Source organism: Macrobrachium nipponense, chromosome 25, assembly GCF_015104395.2.
Source record: "Macrobrachium nipponense isolate FS-2020 chromosome 25, ASM1510439v2, whole genome shotgun sequence".
Classification (NCBI taxonomy): Eukaryota; Metazoa; Arthropoda; class Malacostraca; order Decapoda; family Palaemonidae; genus Macrobrachium; species Macrobrachium nipponense.
The window spans coordinates 25,464,908-25,470,661 of record NC_087214.1 but is presented as its reverse complement, the minus strand read 5'-3'; positions in this window follow the sequence as shown (position 1 = coordinate 25,470,661).

The window sequence follows — 5,754 nt, the reverse complement described above, 5'->3', positions numbered from 1 at the left end:
GAAGGCATCTTCGCCGTGAATGAAACTATCTTCTATCACTCAATGATGCAATATGCCTTCTTTCTTTCAATGACTGAGAGAATGAATCAACTGCCGAGGGAAAACAGAGGCCGGAAAGAGAGTGAGGCAGAATGAGTCTCTCATCACTAAAGGCCACATCCAGATAACACAAGAAATTATAATGATAATGAGTCCCTCAGTCATGATCAATAGTGACGTTGGGAGGTCACAGTCAAATTAGATCAGTGGTTCCCAACATTTGGCACTATGAGGAACCCGGGACAATTTTTCTCATCCTAAGGAACCCCAATATATATATATATATATATATATATATATATATATATATATATATATATATATATATATATATATAATAAGTAAGCATGTGTAATAATTACCTTTAGTAAAACTGAGGAAAAAATCTTGCACGAAATTTTACGATAAAATAAATTATAGGCCTAAGATTTCTCACGGCATGTTTAACGAAGAAAAATATATACTTACAAATAACAAATAATTGAATAAAACATGAACTCGCCCTGAACCCCTGGCGATCGTTCATGGAACCCTAAGGTTCCGCGGAACCCCGGTTGAGGATGGCTGAATTAGATATTCGCTCCTCCTCATCATCATCAATTGAGGGCGAGGGGTGAAAGGTTGGGGGTCGGGGAGGAGGGGGGAGATTGATCTGGTGCCCTATCAGCCACTAACCCAAGTCATTAAATATGATGATTAGACGCTCTCTCTCTCTCTCTCTCTCTCTCTCCTCTCTCTCTCTCTCTGTCTGTCTTCTATTCATAAATGAAGGTAAGAGACATTCCAGAGACTGGTCTCCTTTCGCTGTTTGGATTCGGGATTCAATCTTGGATATGTTTGAGAGCCGATATTATGAGAGAGAGAGAGAGAGAGAGAGAGAGAGAGAGAGAGAGAGAGAGAGAGAGACTCTCAAAGGCAGTATGGAGTAGCCATGAGGATAACATGGAACTGCTACTGAAACATGATCCTGGAGAGGAGGGCGCCTTTGTGCTTGTAGAATGCAATCTACTATCTACTTTAGCTCCTTCTACCCGCCACTGACATCTCAACATTATCCATCAATTATAATAACTAAATACCACAAACTAAATCTCAGTTTATTAAGGTAAATAAACCTTGATATTCTCCGTCTGCTGGGAAAGGTCCCGGTGCAGGTTGGCAATTAAATCCTAGATACCCGAGAGGAGCCGAATAGGATATGTTGGGGTGGTGTGTATCTAGTAGGGGTAGGGGTAAGGAAGGATTGGGGCTTAGGGAATAGGGGGAGGAAAGGTCGGGAACAAAGGGAGATATTCCTCGTTTATCTCACTTGGGGCAATTTGGGGAGAATTAGAATTCGTTAGTGAGGCGTTGAACATATATGACATGGATAGTGTAGTCGCTCTCTCTCTCTCTCTCTCTCTCTCTCTCTCTCTCTCTCTCTCTATTGTTTCTAGCCCTAACGAAGAACTTGCAAAAGAATGGACTGTTTTTCGATAAAAAGGCCAAAAAGTAAAAGATTTAAAACGAAATATTATAAATGTCTATTACATAACTTTAACAGAAAGTAAATGGTGAAGCTATACTTTACTATTTTACTGTAGTTACTCCGATTTCTAAATAATCATATTATGGCTAACAATAAAAATAAGCAATGTCAAAATAACCCATAAGACAATAAACAAGTAAATAAAGCACTTATTGAACAAATGTATAACTTAAGTAAAATAAAAAAAAAACTATTATTATTACACATCTAATTAACGATTATACCAATACAAATCACATTAATGATGCCATTAGAAGCTGGACATGATGAGGACCAGTTCTCAGTTGGTGGGTAATAAACGTTCTTTATGAATGGTATTAACGTCCACTAATTATCCTTACTTATATCTCTCTCATCTATACTATTTTATTCTTCAAGCCATTCTGGCATCAAGCAAAAAATTCATTATTTTGCACCAGAAAGTAAAGCAACAGGAAAAATAGAATGATTTTCGGTCAAAAAATCTATTATCCTTTTCATTCCTTAAAACCTCAAACTTCCACCTTTTGATTTCTTAAACTTCCGCACAAGAACAGTGATGAAGGGCTCTCCCCTTCTCGTAAATGTTACGATCACCTGGGAACCATTTCCTATGAAACTGAAGAGAGATGTTGATTCTCACGAGAAATCACTAGAGAAGGCGATTAGTGTTCTTATTGCATAGGAAGCTTCAATATTGGTGTCGATCAGCGTAGCTTTGTACAATCGAATTTTAAAAGCTCTGGGATTAGTTATATGTGGGAGTTATGAACAATTACGAAGAAATGGATGGAAATACACGAATAATACACAAACCAATCTATACGTAATTTATTGCTCTCTCTCTCTCTCTCTCTCTCTCTCTCTCTCTCTCTCTCTCTCTCTCTCTCATATTTTCAATGGTAACATATATAGTACTTACTGAAGTTCAGTATTTTTCAGAAGTAATGAGTAAAATAAAAAAAATGTGAAAACAAATGACTAATATATTTGAAGTCCTTACCACAGTACCTTAAGTAATGCCACGATAAATTCACAAAAGAGAACATACCTGAAATAAAAGAAAAAAGATATGACATCAAAATGCATAAATTATTTTATCTTGTTATTTTTTGCTTTCACCGTTGTCCTAAGACAAAGGGAAAGCTGAAAATAGCCTCTCCTCTTTCACAACAAAACAAACGTGTGTGTGTGTGTGAGAGAGAGAGAGAGAGAGAGAGAGAGAGAGAGAGAGAGAGAGAGAGCACTTATCATATGATTTACATAATAATAACAAGGACTTAGACCTGTTCTTATTACTAACAAACAAAAATGCAATTTCCTACTCTTGACAGAGGCCTTTAGTGTACATGATATACGAGAGAGAGAGAGAGAGAGAGAGAGAGAGAGAGAGAGAGAGAGAGAGAGAGAGAGAGAGATTCTCAGACAATCGACTACAACCCACAAATTCAGCCATAATTTTTCGACAAAACTTTTAACTTTTAATTTAAACCGACATCCAGGTTCTATGTATTTAGAAGCTTGTATAAGGCAGTATCACACACACAAACACATACAAACAAGACACACAAACACAAACAAAGTCAATACAAAGCGAAAAAGCCTGGGATCTATATCACGTAAGAAGCGATTACTGATAAATATTCCATTACAACTTTCCCATTATTGCTGAAAGTGATCAACTTCTGTGACAGTTGCTTATTCCGAGTGTTTGACAATTATTAGGTGTTCACATGGATTCTCTCTCTCTCTCTCTCTCTCTCTCTCTCTCTCTCTCTTTTGTTTTCGATTTTTTTTCATTCTCCTGTTATTTAGAAGTCGTCAGCAGTGGCACTACATATGTACATATACCCATATATACGTTTGTATATATACACATACATATATATGTACTATAAGTATATGTATGTGCATTTACATTCGAAAAATTCAACTCCACAGCTGTTTCGAAAAACGGAATCAGGTTTCCTACCAAATGATTACATTTGATCCTGCAATGGAAATAGTAATTACCATTAATTACCTTTAATTACCTCCTAAATACTGGCCTAAATGTTATTGGCATCAATTACAATAATTACCTTTAGCGATTTCCCATTACAAGCACTTGCTGCAGTTTTATCTCGTTCCCAAATCGAATAGAGTTTAACCCCCAAAAGAAATTCTGTCTTGGTGATCAGCTTCTCACTAACTTATTGCTTCCACATCGAAAAGGGTTGACAACAAGTTAACAACAGTACAACACCTAAGGAGTGCGAATCTCTGGCAAACGCTTGTCGGGACTACCAATAAGTCATCAACTTTTACTCAACATGTTTGTGATGTGTTTCCGATAAGTTGCTGACAAATGCTGGTAGAATATTTTATAGTAGAGTTGAGGTAGCCTCCCTCCCTGCTCTCTCTTTCGAGGAAAAAGGAATGACAGAGAACTGCATCCCCTTTTATACCACAGCTTCTAACCTCCAGAATCATTCCCGTGAGGGAACAAAGGAGCATCGCGGAGATGAACTTCACCCAACGACAGACATCCAACGTTCACCCATCCTGCAATCCATCAACCCAAACAGTCTTCTTTCCCTCTCACAGATGAAAGGCAGGATTGATTGGATGAAATTTAGGCTGTCAAGTCAAGCGTGGGGGTTGGGCAGGGCTAGGGGGCCACTTTTGGTCGTTCAGCTCTTGAGACGGTGAAAAGAATTGGCGTTGGAGTTATTGCACGGCAAGATGAAAGATCCAGAAAATAAAGGAGATGACGTAGAAAAACTAAGAATACAAACATAAAAAAAATAAATCAAACAAAAAACGAAGCCACATCTCATCCGGAAAACCATTAGAGGATCCTGACCATGAACCTGAAGGATATCCGAAGAATAACACAGCAATAGCAGCATCCTTTCCTAAAGGGCATCCTTAACTCCCGTGAATGTCCAAAGGCACCTGGGAGTCCTTTGGAATCCTTCTTGTCTCCTACATTCAGGTAGCTCCAAAGCTCAAGGAGGAGTTTGACGTCAACACCTGTGACGTTCCTGCAGCAGCAGAAGAGAGGATGCTCCCTGGAGGGCTTACGCCCTTTTGGCAACAGCTGTCGATAATCTAGGTTGTCTTTTTTATAAATATAAATTCAGCAGCAGGGCGACACCAAACAACCCCTCCCCTCTCCTCCCCCTTCCCTTACCATCCCACGCAAACAACGACATCATTGAGCTCTTATTGTGAAGTTATGGGTGGTTGACACATTCTTTACTGATGTTTGCGCTTGGTTTGGACGCATCGTCTTTTGTCTTTTATGAGAATTTAGGACACTGTCGATGGTAATATCAGTGGAACGCTAAATTTACTTAAATAAAATCAGGATCTGTTCCTTCTATGATAAAATATTTGCACGATAGGCCTAATTTACCGATATGAAGCTTCAGCCTATGATAAACTGACACCATTGTTTCTACCTTAGAAGAGCTCGCTCTCTCTCTCTCTCTCTCTCTCTCTCTCTCTCTCTCTCTCTCTCTCTCTCTCTCTCTCTCTCTCTCTCTCTCTCTCTCTCTCTCCAAGAGTTAAAACTGAAAATGAACAGCATTTATCACGGGAAAATTAATACGTTTACCGTGCAACACCTTTAGCATTCAGTGCACAACAAATAAACAAATATATATCTTGCAGAGCAGCCATTACAGGCCCGATCCTCTGATACCTTAAATTTCCAAAAATCCAGAAGTATAAATTATTACAAAATAATTAATAAAACTATAATATTAGGTAAAGCAACAGGGCTAATAGGCCTCTACAAAACCCTGCAGAAACCACTGGTTTTAAGAACCCAAACTATTAAATAAAAAAAAAAAATGGTTTTAGACTCCAGTCATACAACACATATTCCCGAAACTCTGTTATGCTCGTGACAACATTCGACAAGTGAAAAATCCAACCCACCCCCCCTCCCCCCCCAAAAAAAAATAGAATTAAAGCATGAGTCTAGAGATATTTAAAACCAAAAGTCTCCTCTAAGCCAGAACACCCTGGAATTCCCTCTTTCTTTCTTTCTTTCCCTCTTCTACCACTGGTGACCAACAGCTTTTAAATCTTGCGTTTTCTCCCTCCAAAAATCATTATGGCTGTCGTCTTTATGAAGAACTAACTGGATATTCTCTCACGCCATGAGACAAACACTGGATTTATTCGACCAGAAAAACTTGGAAGCGACTTTTCCTTTT